Source organism: Aythya ferina (assembly GCF_964211825.1).
Source record: "Aythya ferina genome assembly, contig: HAP1_SCAFFOLD_195, whole genome shotgun sequence".
NCBI classification, from domain to species: domain Eukaryota; kingdom Metazoa; phylum Chordata; class Aves; order Anseriformes; family Anatidae; genus Aythya; species Aythya ferina.
This window is the reverse complement of record NW_028181338.1, coordinates 73,994-90,324: the sequence shown is the minus strand read 5'-3', so window position 1 is coordinate 90,324 and position 16,331 is coordinate 73,994. Positions and strand designations below refer to the sequence as shown.

The following is a 16,331-nucleotide window of genomic DNA, read 5'->3' as shown; positions in this document are numbered from 1 at the left end:
ATCGCAGCAATGCTTACAGACCCTGCATCCTGGCTGCCAGGCCAGGATCTAAATCCGATGGTGCTGTTGGTAAACTGAAGCTCAGGAAGCGCTTCTGGGTTTTTTTGTCCTTCCATGTGAATTTTTACCCTGTGAAGATGGTGTATTAAGCTATTTTCGTAACAACAAATAGGTTTAAAAGCAGTTTCAGTTTAACATCTACACGCTTGGGTGTTATTAACAGAGCTTTGTATACTGAGCTGGTGCTTGGTAGGAGAAAAAACATCAATCTTACCTGGGAAACCTGGACCCCCTCAGCTACATACTGCTATGAGGAAACTCAGGTGTAAGAACACACTTAAATAACACCTCACCAGAGCTGTTGTGCTCCTGACCACCAAAGGCACCTTTTTCCAACACCGTCGTACTGGAAGTTGATGCAGCTGGTTCCATCCGTAACGTGTGACTGTACAGTGCTGTAAAAGAACTACTTTTTCACAGCTTTGGAGAAAGTGAAGCAGAGAAAACCACGCATAACCACTGATACCTGGACCCCAAACTGCCACAGGCTGACGGTGATGCCCACTGGATATCTCCTGATACCCTGCTGCCTTCTGACTGCTCCAGCAGAAGTCCTGTTTTAATTAGCCAGCAGGTCCCTCTGAGGGAGGGACTTTGCTAAAACTCCTGCCGTAGGAAGTATCCTACGGGAGCCAAGTTGCTAAACTGATGTGTGGTTTTCCCTTAACCCCCTCACCCCTGACTTTCCAGCTCCTGACAGCACTGCCAACGTGTGCAGTGTCACCGTGTGCCATCTAGGTGCCAGCTGCCATGGTTTATATATTGTAAAATTAGTGATTTGGGACTCGTGAGCACTGAGGAGAGGCTAGCAATTGCTTAAGAGCTTTCCTTGTGTTGCTCTGGGGCAGGGAGATGGGTGAAACATCTTAGGCTTGAAAGTGATTCCCTGCAGAGTGACGTGCTCAGATCTGCACAACAGATCTGTCGTTTTGGTCACCTTATTAGATCCCTGCTTGAGAGGTTGCTTGCAAGAATCGATTCCTCTTCACCTTGATGTGTCAAGCTAAAGAGAAATCTGTGCCGAAGCACTGTTTGATCAGACGAGTGCCTCAGTTCAGGATTGTTCTTTGACAGCTACAGAAACAGCAGGACGATCAGCGCCTTCAGGAACAGATGAATTTGATCTTGAGGCTGTCGTAAAACAGGTCCCTGAAGTCTGAAGACTCTTCAAATAGTTTGGGCCAGCAAGGAGCAGCTGTACGTGGCGGCTGCGGTAACTCGGTGCTCCGAGTCTCAGAGAGCGTGGTGAAAGGTGACCCCCAGCTGGCTGCTGGAGGAAGCTGAGGCAGCGTTCAGCTCTAACCTTTGCCTTCTTGGCTGGCATCTTTGCACTCCTGCTGTCAGTGGGTGTTGAGTGTCCTTCCCGGCAGCCTCAGAACGTGCCCTCAGATGTAGGCAGCATTTAGCAGCTAGAATTCCCTCAAATAGAAAGAGTACAAATGATGCGTTTTCTGCTTTTGCTTTGGAACTCTTAGCTTGAGGTTTTCCTGCAGGCCATGAGGTTTCTTGCAGCAGCAGGGATGAGTTGTGTTAGCAAGAGGCTGTTCTGTGCTTCGACTGTGGGAAGATGAATGGTTACGTGTGCACCGTTAAATATAACTTGACACCTAGCACACCGCACTTGCAGCCTGTGGGGTGCTTTAACAAGCAGGTAAATCAGCAGAGGCTGTTTTGCAGCCGGGGTGATGCTGGGTGATTAAAAAGCAGGGGCAGAACAAGGAGTTTCTAGTGTTTGTTCTTGCTTGTCATCCGACTCTCCACTTCCACTGTTCTTTAAAAAAAACAAAAACAAACAAACAAACAAATAAAAAAAAAAACAAGCAAGGGGTAAGCATCTTAATATCTTTATTATAAATGGAAGGCACAAAAGAGGCCAGCAACAGAGACTGTCCAAGAGAAATGCTTTGTGCTTTATAAACAAACAAGGAAGTACCCTTAGGTGGGTGTGATAATCCTCCTCTAATGCGTTTTTGGGGTGCAAAAATAGATTTGTTCCTTTCTTGCTCTTCTCTGCAGGACAAAGGCAGAATAGGCACTGCAAAGTTAGACCAGGGAGGTCAGTTTGTTCCGTACTGAGAAAGACAAGCCTGTAAAACAAACTAGACAGATTTTCTTTGTACTATTCATCTTCCTTCAGCAAAGGCAAAGCTTATGACACTTGTTGGTGTGTATTTCCAGACCCCCAGCTACTGGCACTGTAGCGCATCTCTAATTCTTTGGTACAAAAGGTTCAAAATCTCTTAATGCAAAAATTTTACCAGCACCCTGGAGCAAAAAAAAAAGAAATCTAAAACCCTTACCAACTTCTATTACAGACCTGCTGAGTGCACCAGAGTTACTCATTTTTATTCAGGCTTTCAGGGGCAACTTCAGTTGGTTTAGCGCTTGGATTGCTATGTTGGCAGATGTCAGTTTAAAAAAAAAAAAAGCTTTTGAGGTCCTTTTTAAAATGAGACTGCTTTTTTGGAATTTGGAATACTGCAAGGTATCGTTGGTTTTGCTTTCTTCCCATTCCTTAGACCAGATCCATTCAGATTCTGAACAGCGTTCCCGGTGTGTTCAGGAAAATGGAAGGCAACAAGCAAAATGATGAGCTCCTTGGGCAGTCAAAAGAGCTAAATCTGGAGAGTGTTTTGAGTCAAACTTCCATGCTAAGGAGCACCAGTAATTGTTAGAAGTAGCTGCAGAGGAACCTGCATGGCACTGGGTGTGTTTCTGAAGGTGCTAAAGGTCCGAAGTGACGATTCCTACCCATACTAAAGAAGAGAAGGAAACCTTGCACTTAACTACTGTTTTTATTCCCTTTGTCCAGCAGTCAAAAGCAGTAACTAATATGAGAACCCAACTTTTCCTCTCTTTATTTTAGATTTGGGAAAATTCCCTGCCAAAACAATATTTCCTGGAAAATTCACTAGTGTTTGTGTGAGTAAAAGCTTCCAACCTTTTATTATTAATTTGTAAGAACTATTTCATCCACTTTTGTCCAGAAGAGTCAGAAATAATTTGCACAGAAATGTGCAGCGTTTTAATGAAAGGATTCAGAATCACTCTGAATTGAACTTTATCTGGTCTGGTTGCAGGTTTTGTGACATTTAGTGTCTTTAAAAAAAAAAAAAATCAAAATTTCTGACTTCATATCAGAAAAAAAGAAAAAAAAATGCTTGTGGCGAAATAAAATCTGTTGCAGCTCTGCTCATCGAAAACTCATTGGCTGTTAAATTGGACCTAAGTCGTCTTCTCTAACCTTTCATGATCCTGCAGCAATGGCTGATGATGGATATATGGATTAGGGAACAGCACGTGATGGCAAACCTGTGGTATTTGCTACTGTACTGGGTCTGGCTGGAATGTTTACTTTCCCTGCAGCAGCCCATACAGTGCCGTACTCTGTACTTGTAGCTGGAACAGCAGTGTTACCACCCCAGTGTTGTGTGTACTGCTGAGCAGCAGTGGCACAGCATTGGGCCTTTCTCTAACCCTCCTAGGGGGTGGGCAAAAAGGTGAGGAGAGAAACATCACTAGGGCAGCTGACCTAAACCAATCAAAGGGATATTCCATACCATGTGATGTCCCACTCAGCAATAAAAGGTGGAAACAGGAAGAAGAGGGGAGGGGTGGGCTCTCGTTGGGAAAACGTCGGTCCTCCTCTCGAACACCGGCTGCGTGCGTTGAGGCCTTGCTTCAAGGACGTGGTCAATCATGGCTCATTTGTGGGAAGTAGAGAGTAATTTCTTTCCTCTGCACTTCCATATAGCCTTCATTTATTTTGTTTGTTTGTTTTCCTCCCTTCTTTTTATTTTTCCTTTTCCCCTCCCTTTTCCCCTTTCCCTTTTTATTTCCCCTTAGTTAAATTGTTTAGTTCATGGTAGTCTTTATTTAATTATTATAATTTTTTCCCTTTAATTAAATTATCCTTATCTCAACCCGTGAGTTGTTCTTTGCTTTACTTCTCCCCCTCCTCATCTAAAGGAGGGGGAGTGAGAGAGCGGTTGTGGGGTTTAGCTGCCCAGCACGGTAAAACCACCACAGCTACAGCGCAGAAAGAAAAACCAAATTGCTTCCAAAAAATCAAAGTAATTCAAAATCCTTGGTATCATGCAGCCGTGCCACTGGCAAAGTGAGCATTCCCCTGCCTCTCAAAGCTTGCTGTACCCTTGATCTGCTGTCTTGCTGCTGTTAATTGATTGCAACTCTACATGTCTGATCAGGGCTACGAGTTGTTCTCGATATGGAGATCATACAACATCTACTGTGCACGCTTGTGTGTATAGATATGTTTATCCTGTATGCATGTACATCCGTATGCATATTTGTGTGCTGGCCCCCAGATCCCTCATGTTACAAAGCATCGGCCTCGAAGGCATACTCATCAAAATCTTTTGTAGAGCCTCCATTTTTTTCTAGTTCCCTCAAAATGAGAGAATTTTTACACGTTCTCTGTGTCGAAAAGGCAAAAATTCTGATTTTCACTGTCGCTCTCGCTAACTTTCTCTCACTCCCTCCTCGTGTGTGTATAAACACAGATGTGTGTATGCGTATGCACATCTGTGGATTTAGATGCACTGGTATGTTTTTTGCTGTACAGGTAATAAAGACGGGGAAAGGTTTTTGTGTTTTCTTAATAGGTGAAGAAATCTTGAAGACCAGAGATTGGAACATGCTGAATTTTAAATTAAAAAAAAAAAAAAAAAAAAAGTTAAATTGTCCGGCTGTGGAAGATGGAGCCTCATTTTTGCAGCCACTTTGAATCACGAGTTCATCTCTAAATGCGCTGTTTTTTTTTTTTTGTTTTTGTTTTGTTTTGTTTTTTGTTTTTTATTTTTTTGAAGAGCTAACTAACCGTGGCTGCATCCAGTCTGAGAGAGCATTCAAATGGACTTGCTTCCTCTCTTAGTTATAAGCTGTTTAAAAGCGCATCCTATGTTTGAATTGTGGATGAGAGGTTCCCTTGGCAAAGTGAGGAGGAAAATTCTTCCTACCCCTTTATTATTAATTCACGGATTCAGTCTTGGTTCGGCCTACAGGAGTAGTTAACTGGAAGCCTTTGAAGATCGATAACTTTGCTGAGGTTGTCCAGGTAGGTGAAATCGAAGACCCACAGGGCCTGGAACGTGCTGTTTAATGCGTCCTTACTGTGTTCTAGAGAAGTTATTTGTAGCCATAGTTGATTATTGACTTGCATGTATCATCAGGTGGTTTTTTAAGGAGTGACTCCGTTTTCAGGCTTCCAGATGTGCTCCAGGTCATATTATTGAGGATGTGGAAGAGAACGCTTGCTGACAAAGCTCCTGGCAGCTTTACAGAACTTTAATATTTAGTTAGTTCATGTAACAGCTGATTTCAAGGCTTTGCTCTCTTTGAGAGACTGATAACTTGATTTGATTAACTGAAGAAAGCTGGAAAAATGTTTGTTCCTCATTATTTTTCACTTGTTACTTTCTTTCGGGTTACTTTTAAAAAGAAGATTTCACTGATCACAAGCCAGTAGAAGACTTTCAGCCCAAGCAAGGGTGAAGACAGCTCTCTCCAAGAGCAGAGGAAGTCCCTGTGGAGAGAACCCGAGCTTGTTAGCAGAACTCGTCGGCATGTCTAAACAAGGAGACGATTGCTACTTCTATTTCTATTCTACCTGTAGCAAGGTATGGCTGGCTTTCCTTTGCTTTGCTTTTTTCTCCCCTTTTTTCAGGAAGGAGTAGATTAGGAGGAGGAAGCACACTGGTCTTTGGTTAACTTGAGAACCAGATAGATTGTGAATTCAGTTGTAGCACCATTAGGCAGCAGCATGGCCATTTTTGAGGCTGTACTCTATTTTCCTTGTTGGTTTCCTTTTGGTTCCAGGGAGACAAATGTGCCTACCGCCACTGCGAAGCTGCTCTGGGCAATGAGACGGTCTGCAAGCTGTGGCAGGAGGGTCGTTGTTTCAGGAATGTCTGCCGATTCAGACACATGGAAATTGACGTGAGTGCCTAACAATGTGTTCTCAAAATAAATCCACAAAAGCATTTTTCAGTGCCGTAGGTGTACTGATTGCGCTTTTGCAGGATAGATTTGTTTGCTTCAAAATCATACTGGTTTCTGTTACCAAGAGAGGGGGTGGGAGGAAGCAGAGGGAAATAAAATCAATGCCTTAGGTATGTCTTAGCAAGATATTTGTTTATTTTTTTTTATTAGATGCTGACAGTTTTCTCAAGAGATGCAGAATAGCTGTTAAATAGACTGCTAAAACGTGCTGGAGCAGGGGGGTAATAAACAGGCTGTTCTATCCTCATGGGAGCAGGCTTGATAATGAACTATCAGGTGTCTTCTGACCCACAGTCCTTCAGATAACGCTGTTGTAGCTGCCTGGGGTAGGAAGTGGGGAAAGTTAAAGGTGCAGCAGAACTAAGTCTCCAAGAAGTAGTTCTAGACAGGGTTAACCTAGGCAATTTCAGATGTTCTTTTTCCCTCTGAATAATCCTAGTATAATCCTAGGTGTATTAGTTTAAGCCACCCTCAAGTGATGTCTGAGAGTGCCTGTCTTCTCAAACTGAGTGATGACCAAACTAAATGTGCATAGTGGTTACAGCTTATGCAAACTTTGTGAATATGCCCAGAAATACTACACTTAACTGAGAAACTGACCTTTGGAATGCTGTTTCAGCACTGTGTTGTGACAGCTGTCACGATCTGGAGCTGTGCATCTCTTTGCAAGCCTCAGGTGCATGTTATCACGAGCTTTTCTTTCTTTCTGTCTTCAGAAAAAGCGCAGTGAGATTCCTTGCTACTGGGAGAACCAGCCGGGAGGCTGTCAGAAAGCCAACTGTGCTTTTCATCATGCAAAGGGACGTTACATCGATGGACAATTCTTACCACCAAGCAAGAGTGAGTTTAGGTCCTTTTTCTTTAAGCGCTGAAGAATTAATTTTGAGTATTACTTAGTGGGTGCCAATCCTGTAGGGGGCGTCAGGTAACTGTTCATTTGTGAGGGCAGGAAAAGGTCTGCAGTCATAGGTGTACTGCACCGAGTGTACTGCTGGTGTTTGTTTTCTGCTTTCGTGCTCAGCTTCTCTTTGCTTTGTGTGATGTTTGCCTTGCAGTTTGCTTCCTGTTGTTTCCTCTTTTGCTGGGTGGTAGGGAGATGTGTTGTTGTTGGAAGGGAAATCATTGTTCACGGTGTAAGCAGTGATGGGATGGGCAAAAGGAGATGCTGAATTCGTTGTCTGTGCGGGTTATCTGCCTTTGCTACCATCTCTTTGCATTGTGGTCAAAGTTTTAAACTGCCATATTACCGATGATCCTCCTCTTCCTCTAGCTACACTGCCAAGTCCGCCTGAGTGCGCGGACGATGATCTGAAAGTGGCTCAGATGTCACTGCAGCAAAACAAACTTTCTGTCCAGTCAAATCCCTCTCCACAGCTAAGGGGGTGACGAAAGTGGAAAACTCTGAAAATGTCCCAAGCCCTACACACCCTCCAGTTGTAATCAATGCTGCAGATGATGATGAAGATGATGATGGTGAGCATGTTTTGGTTCTTGGAAGGAATTTGTGCTGTAAATGATTGTGTAAATCTTTGTTTCTTGAAGGAATTTGTGCTGTAAATGAATGTGTTAAATCTTTGGTTCTTGAAGGAATTTGTGCTGTAAATGAATGTGTTAAATCTTTGGTTCTTGGAAGGAATCTGTGCTGTAAATGAGTGTATAAATCACAGATGACCTGAGGTCTGACTAGCGATAGGGCAGGCAGTCTGGCCAGGTCACTGGTGGCTTTGTCTGGCAGTCAGTGGACAGAAGCTGAAACGTTGGAGGAAAGCTTAGAACCACTCCTGGCTTTAGCTGGTCTTTTGTGTAAAGTTCTATGTGAAACTAGGAAGGAAATTTCTTTTTTCTGTCTGAAGAGCAATGTGTTGTGTAGTAGTTAAAGCTGCAGAGAGAATCTAGAGTCCTAGATGTTTTGTCCTAGTGTATTCTACTTAGGAGTTCATCAGGTCAGTGTAGCTGTTTAAAAACAAACAAACAAACAAACAAACAAACAAAACAAAACAGCAACAAAGTTTTTTATATGAACCATGGGCTGAAGTGTCACTGCATGAGCTACGTAATCATGACCAACCTGGTCTATGCATAACTGAATCGATTTTTCCCCTTCAGACCAACTTTCTGAGGAAGGAGAAGAAACTAAAACGCCCGTCCAGCATCCAGCTGCGGAAGGCAAAAATGGGTTACGGGTGATTTCCACTCGGAAAGGCAGTTCTATTACTACTAAACAAGGTATGCCAGCACCTTAGTACGATAAATCAGAAGAACTTGACAGTTAAGTCAAAAGCAGCGTGGTGTAAAAACACAACAAAATGTAGGGGTGCTGAATGGAGTCGGTTATTTCCATGATCTCATTTCTGCCATTAATACCATCATGTGCCCATTGGGTCAGAAAGGTGAACTCCTTTTCTTTACTTTTGGAGAACAAAACAGGGCCACAGCATGGAGTTTAAATGGCTGCACGTGCAGCCTTGCAACCACTGCTGATAAGCCATATCTAACGATAGAGGGATCTAATATTGTGTAAATGGATTAAAATTAAAACTACATTTTGAACCCTGAAGGATGAAAGGAGGGGCAAAATGCCATTGGTTCTATGGCTCTTTCACTTGTGAGGAGTGTTGACAGGCTTTATTCGAAATACTTCAGAAAGTTCCTGAGCGCTAAGAAGCCTGAGGACCTGTGGTCCTCAGTGAGTGCCTCTAAGCCTGTCTCATGAACTGTTTCCTGTTTTCAGAGGGCAATCTGAATTTTGGAATAAAAACACTTGAGGAAATCAAATGGCAGAAGATGAAGGAAAAAAATAAGAGACACGGTGGTGAGTTAATATTGCCTACTTTCTTATCCTGTTCACGGCAGGTGATGGTGACTGGGAGCTGCTTGAGGGACAGACTTCCATTTTTAGCTGGGGGCATAAAGCAACCTGATTCTCAGCCAGCTGGTATTCTAAATGGGAGTCCAAAGGGCAACCAGAGGCAAATTAGTCACCTCTCTTCTTTACATGCTCTGCTTGCTGTATTTTTGACAGTAACAAATCATTTAAAGTTTTTTGTTCTTTGTGATAGTTTTTTATGTTGGGTAAACTTCCTTATGTTTTGGTTGCTCTGAACAGAAGGTTCTTCAAGATCTTCTCTTCGTCCCGTTGATTCTATGATTTTTCCTGCTCCAGAAGAGGAAAATGTCCGGACAGTGGTGAGAACTGTGACAGTGTCTTCCAAGAAAGGTAATAATGAATGCTTTTGTTTTGATTTCATTACTCCTAAACTGGAGGGTTAAGCAATAATTAAAACAATTCACCCATGTTAGCCTTCTGGTGCTGCCTTCTGTTCAAAACGTGCTTTTATGCTTAAAGTCCCTGGTTGTACTGGAAAGATTTGGTGCTCAGGTTAAGTGCAGTGGCAGGAGAAAAAAAAAAGTGTCAGTATGCCAATAGGGGGGTAACTGAAAAACAGAAGAGTAACGAGAAGAGCGAGCTGTAGAAGCCAGTGCTATATAAGAAGCAATTTCTGAAGCATTAAAGAGGCGTACAGTGGCAGGTGTGGACACAGTATGACAGGAGTTTGTGTATAAATTGTTTAGAGCTGTGCAAATGCCTTTTAAAGGGAAAAAAGTGTGGAAGTACTTTTACTCGTAGACATTCACCTTAGAAAGGAATATTTCTCAGCATTTGCACCTAAGAATATTCTGCTTGCTTATGCAGCTTTGTTCTGCACAAAGTATAGGTGTCAAGCAGACTCAGATTCACTCTCTACTATCTCAGCTGGAATTTGAAGCAAGCACTGAGACTATTAATATTTTTTTCCATGTTAATTATAGTTAAAATATGAGTTTGTGTGGTCTAGCTGTCAAAACAGTGTCTGACTAGGGTTTTTTGGACATGGGCTAACAGGATAATATTTCTGTTGGCTACTGGTTTCTGTGAAATAGAAAAAAAAATTCCCTTTTGTTTTAGGGGAGGAACCTGTGGTTCGAGTAGATCTTGCTGATAGACAAGGAAAACGGAAAGCCTCCGCGGGTGAGAACTTTTTACGAGCTGTTACGTAGGTGCTGCCTTCTATATATGACTGCATTAAAGAGTATTTGTGATGTATGAAAGGAAAATACATTGCAGTGGAGATCTGTGTTGACGGCAGAAATGGAAAAAAAAAAAAAAAATCATTTAGCAGCTGAAAGGCAATTCTATGAAAATATGCTTGAAAAAGAGAAGCTTATTGTTGACTGTTCTCAAACCTTCCTGCAAAGAAAAGTTCTTACAATATTCCTTGTTTTCTCTGAAGATGATGTAGGCAGCCTTCCAGTGAAGCGCAGCCTTGCTGAAAGGCTGGGGAAGAAGGTAGAGGCTCCGGGAAATGCTGACAAAGCACCCAAGAGAGAGACAGGTACTAAACGGGCATCTGGATTGGATTCCTGGGTTTCGTATTTAGTCTTTCTGTTTGTCCTTTTCCAGTGATGTTTCTTTTTGCATGTTGGCTGAGGTCGTAATCACTGGGATTCAAAGTTACCTTTCCTGTCTTGTTTTGAAATGTGAACCTGAAGTTGACATTATGCAGCCTCCCTAATTCGTTCTTTTTCTGTTTTGCAGTTCGAGTTCCCAAGTCTCTGAAGGACAGGCTGGGATTACCTCCTAAACAGACCAGTACTGAGAGAGGTAACAGCTAGATCTTAAATATGCTTTCTCCTCCGTCCTTTCCACGAACTTGGACTGCTTTCATACATCCCTACAAACTAATTTAAACGAAAACAAAGAACTGACGCCTCTTGGTTGAGTGCTGAAGCTCTTCTGACAGCCACTATCAGAACTCTGGCTCTAGGTGTGTGTTTATTTTCTACTTGTGCCTTGTCGAGGTTTTTAGCTGCTTCTGTGAACCGTTACGTACAATTAGAATAGAACCACTGCCAGGAGCAGGAATTTGAAATGCAGTCTGAAAAAGTAATAAAGTAAAGCAGCATTTCTGTGTAGCAGTTCTCTCTGGATAGGGCTGGTCTTCAAAATACAAGTGGCTCAGAGGAGGAGGAGAATGTTGTTCTAAGGATATTGTTCTAAGATGCATTATTGGGAACGCTCAAGATGAGTTTTCCTTAGTGCTCTGACAAATTTTGGAGACTTAAAATATTGCTGGACTCTCTTTAAATGTTGGTGCTTCTCCTCATTTCTTGATGATGACAGGGAAGGCTGCTAAGCCGATGGGAGAGATCCATGTGAAAACACTGGAGGAAATCCGTCGTGAGAAAGCTCTTCAGAGACGCGAACCTCAAGCCAAAGCCGAGGCTGAAGGGCACAGTAAAACTGAAGATTCCAGCGCAGGGGCAAGAGCTGCTCGTGCAGGTCGCATGCAAACTTTCTCTGAAGCCTTGTCTGAAAAAAAGAATAATCGCTTGGTAGAAGAGAAGAAAAAAGCAGGAGAATGCCATAGCAAGAGCAAAATTCAGGGTGAGTCCAAGAAGCAGCTCGCTCTGTCCGGGCCCAGCAAAGGGCAGGCGAAGGAGCCGGCAGGAAAAGTCAAGCCAGAAGGAGAAGTGCGTGTTAAAACCTTGGAAGAAATAAAGCGTGAGAAAGCTCTGCGGATGCAGCAGAGTGAAGGAGATGTGCCAGCTCCCTCAGCACAACCCAGACCTGCCCCAGCAGAGCAGAAATCTTTATGGAGCACAAAACTAACAGGTAATAAGATGCTTTAATGCCTGCCCCAGTGAGGTGCTTCCCATATTGAGCAAGTTCAGTTTGCTCAGGATCTGCTTCATGGATAAATGCTGAATGGCTTGCACATTGTAGCCTTTCTCTCTCTCTCTCATGGGACACAAGGAAATAAATGCACAAAGGAAACAAGTACCCAGCTTTCTTTATTTCTGCCGTTGACAACACTTTTTTTTGTCTTTTTTTAAAGCACCTGAAAAAGAAGAAAAGAAGGCAGTGGAATTGAACCGGCCTTTTCCTAAACTTTCCTCTGGACCTGATGTACAGGTGAGTCCTCTGTGAAGACACACATACATTCGTACAATTTCTGATAATTCTGACAAGTTTTGTTACTCACCGTGTGCCACCCTCTTGAGTGTGTTCTTACCCTTCAGCAGCTGGTAGGAGCTGCAGTGCAGTCTAAATCCTATCGCCAGCAGCATTTCCAGACAACTCTGTAATCCTCAAACTTGGAATCAGTCTGTTTATACCACAGCAAGAAAGAAACCCTGTTAGCACCAGCTGAAATCTACACAGTTAACGTGGAGGGAATTCTTTTTGTTCTTACTGACTTGATCTGTCAGACATGAAGGATTTAATACAGAAGGCCAGAGTTCTGTGTTCAAGGAAATCAATCTGTCAGTGGATACTGTATAGGGGAACTTGTATGACTTTCTGCTGCTTAAAAAGAATGTGATAAATAGATGTACAGCAGAACACCCTAGCTGTTTAAAGAAGCTTGCCATAGTGGATATTGCAGATATGTGAGACTGCGTCCATAGTAAAGCATGGCTCTTGTTACAGGCAGAATTTTATGGGAAAACAAACAAACAAACAAACAAACAAAAAAACCAACAGTAACCTGAACGAGATTAATATGCTGTTCCACATCAAGACCATTTTGGAGGGATTGCTGATCAGATTTTCTTAACGAAATCTCCACGGATTTTATTTATTTTTTTTGTCCTACTCATGCACTACTTTTCTTTCCTTCTAGCCCACTCAGCAGAGTGGAACTCGTAAATGTCCAGAGAAGAGCTTTGAAGAGAGACGGTGGGAGAAGTGGCAACAGAGAGAACAACAAGAGAAGCTTCGGCAGGAGGAAGCTGCTGTCAAATCTACTGCTGGCTTCTTTAATACTGAACCAGCAGGGAAAGTGGCAGCTCAATTTCAGGGCCAGGAAGCTAAAAGTAAGTGTTGAAGGTTAAGAGTTACTTAGGTTGTCTTCTGAAATACAGACAGAAGATGACAATTCTCATGCTGTAACTCTGGCTGGGTGCATTTTGCCACGCAGTGCTACGAAGCGAAGGGTGTACTTTCTTTTTCTTAGTTTGCTTCTTTTCCTGCCAGCCAGATGTTAGGTAAGGAACGGGAGACTAGAAAATGCCACTACAAATGTGGACTTTGTAGAACAACTTAACTGTGGGACATCACTGCAAGGGAGAGGAAGCTGGTACAAGAGTTGCATACACTCTTGTCCTACTATAACTGCTGCTTTTTCCTTTCCTAGCGGGAGCGGGACTTTAAATATAAAAGCTGTCTATATTTGTGAACCTAGCTTGCACTTAGGATTGCTATGTGTCTGAGGTTTCCCTTGTCCTGGATTATTATTTACTGTAGCTCTTCGGTTTCTTTGTTCCTTTGTATGGCTTGTTGGTAGACAGAGTTTACTATGTGGAAAAGATTCCTGAGAATCCAGGCAATGGCGGTGTAATTGTGCTGGCCAAATGCATTTAAGTGTGTAGAAGGACTGTGGAAATGATTAAGAGAACCTGGATTTTTCCTGAGGCAGAGCAAGACTGTATCAGTTCTCTCTTCCTTTTACTCTAGCCAACTTTATGACATCTGCGAAGCCTTCGCGTGGGAAAGTCACTTTCCCCAAGAAGAAGGCACTGAAACGTAAGGCACCTGGGAGTTACCCGTCTGCCATAGCAGCTGTGGAACTACAGACTGCCTTTGATGCTGACATGATGGGACCTCCAGCCAGAAAAGCAGCCATAGTAAGGCCAGGGGCTAATGCAGCGATGGATCCCTTGTTAAATTTCTACCCTCCTCTGTTTGAAAAGGTGGAAAACTCAAACGTTCTGCAGGCCTTCTGTTTCCTTAGAAATCCAGTAGCTGTCTCCAGGATGCTTGTAGAACCCTTCTGTATTTATGAGATGAATGGCACTCTTTAACCGGTACTCTGATGCTGTGATTTCTCTGGTGTGGGGGATTTTGTCCATTAATGCCATGTTCTTAAAAGACACCAGATCGTGAGTAACCTCCAGGTGAATGTGAACTTTCTTCAGGAGCACCTTGGTTTTGTATTTTGGCCACGGCTCCGCAATGCCAGAGGAGAAGCAGTGTGGAGGAAAAAGCTATTAAGGAATCTTTTACCCATGTGTCATAAATACTGTTTTGCTGCTTTCTAGGGTGTTTCAGACGTGCCGGAGCACGTCCCAGCCATCAGACTTGAAGAAAATCCCCAAAACAGGTGACAACCCCAACTTGTTCTTTTTCTTAATCAGTGTATATCCCCAGGGAAACATAAGTTCTGTCACATGTGGGAAAAAATGAGGGTTCTGAGATAATTGAAGCCAAAATCCATCAAAGGAATAAGTCACCTGAAACCACTTTCTAGCAGCTAGCAGGATTGCTTAATTAGGCTTTCTTGAAATGCTGCAAGTCAGCACAGCTTTCCGGTGACTTCTCGGGTTGTCTGAATACCTGAACGAGGATGAGGTGAAGTTCTACTTCCTCGTGAGGTGATAGATGATGAGTAGTGTCCTCTGCCTTTTGGTCCTCAAGAATGCCACCTCAACTCCAGGTGCCCTGGCTTCACAGATAAACCCCCAGACTGAAAAATGTACCTGGTAACACATCGGGCTCTAAATGTAGCCCTGGGTTGATTGATAACAATCCCTGTGTAAGATTGAAGCATAGGAGGGCTTGCCTACAGTTTTAAGAGCCGGTTTGCAGGAAAAGGATTTCCCGTTAAGAAATGGCATATCCTGATTGTTCTTTCTTGCTCTCCCAAGACCTGAAGTGCGTCTTGGAAGCCCTGAAAGATTTGAGGAGCAGATGGAGATGGATCTCGAGACCTCGACCTCAGCTTCTTCCCAGCCAGAAGAGGCACGGACACGCTGGCTGAGTTCCACAGGGAACGTGCCCTTATCTGCGGATGAAGATTTTGAGAAGCTACTTTGGGAAATCTCAGGAGGCAGACTGGAAGCCGAAATCGACTTAGACCCAGGGAAGGACGAGGATGACCTCCTCCTTGAACTCTCCGAGATGATTGACAGTTGAACTGCGTAGTCCTAGGGTATAATTAAAAAAAAAAAAAAATTAAAACTGTTCTTCTTGTTGGATACCCCGAGGTGATCCTTTTTCTAACTGAGGCTTTGCAATGAGACTTAAAGCACAGTCCGAAGTGGTAGAAATTGGCAGGATCTGCCCTCAGTTGTCCTAAATTTCCCTGCTGGTCAGAGTTAAGGTCTTGTGCATCCATTCTGTAACTATAGGTGGTTACCTTCGATATCGAGAGGACAAAGCACTTCTTTTGGCACAGAAAGATCTCCATTGGCACGCCATGGTGGCTGCAAATCGATCTTCTGATGGAGCGATGCTCTGAAGGCTTAAATGTAAAGCTTCTTCCTTCCTCCGCCCTTGGCACAACTCGATGTTGGGCACATTGTGAAGCTTCGGTGTTCTGATTTCTCGGACAGTTGATAGCCAAATCCTGGAGTTACTATGTCAACTCTTGACTTTTACTCGTGTATGCCATTGTTTTGACTGTACCCGTGTCAGATGATGAAGCTGTAGGGGTGGGAGGGAGCAGAATCGTTGTTCCAGTGTGTTGTGGACCAAACTTGCTGCCAGGAATGGGGGTGGGGGTCAGCCCACCCAGCCTTCCTTTCAATTATCAGGGAGGATCAAATGGTGAAAAGCGGCAGCTCTGCCATGCGGCTCCACTACCCCCACTCCCTTCTCTTGTGCTATACCAAAGTTCCCCCAGGCTTTGGTTGGTGCTTTTTGCCTGTGTGAGGACTCCGGGGCGAGCAGTCGGGACTCTGCCGCAGTCACAGGGTCGATGAAGGGTTGTTTAAGTGCCTCTTGGTTTTAAAACTTGCTCCCCTGAGCTGCTGGCTCTGCTGCCTGCTACAGCAAATGTTCGGGTGCCATCAGCATCGCACTTGGGCGTGGGCACTGACCCTGCGGAGGACAGAGCTGAGATTCGGGTGTATTGTGTACCCTGCCACCAGCCATCGTTTTTTTTCCCCTAGCAGATCAATTTTGAATTATTTTCCGAACTTTTCGCGGCACGGTAGGCACTTCCCGCTATGATTTGTGAAGCTGTGGGGGCCCTCAGGCATTTGCTGCTGGCAGAGGAAAAGCGCTTGTCGAATTTGTTGTAAATACTTAATGTTTGGACAAAACCACGCGTCTCTGTGTGTGTGTGTGTGTGTGTGTGTGCTGTGACGCCCCGGCCCCACCAGGGAAAACCTCCGCCGACGAAACTGCTGCTGGAGCTCACGCAGGCCTTCATCGTGCCGAAGGACTTCACGGGGACTTCTGGCGGCTCAGAAATGGGGGAGAAAAAGCC

General features: G+C 43.8%; 1 pseudogene across 1 annotated transcript; it reads left to right on the top strand.

Annotated features, from left to right (window-relative positions):
- Positions 1-375: 375 nt before the first annotated feature.
- Positions 376-9,808, top strand: LOC311428929 (zinc finger CCCH domain-containing protein 11A-like; annotated as a pseudogene). The gene is made up of 9 exons: positions 376-1,711; positions 5,085-5,137; positions 5,522-5,699; positions 5,899-6,018; positions 6,798-6,921; positions 7,352-7,554; positions 8,188-8,307; positions 8,813-8,893; positions 9,188-9,808. The product of its transcript is annotated as a zinc finger CCCH domain-containing protein 11A-like (transcript).
- The last annotated feature ends 6,523 nt before the right edge of the window (positions 9,809-16,331 follow it).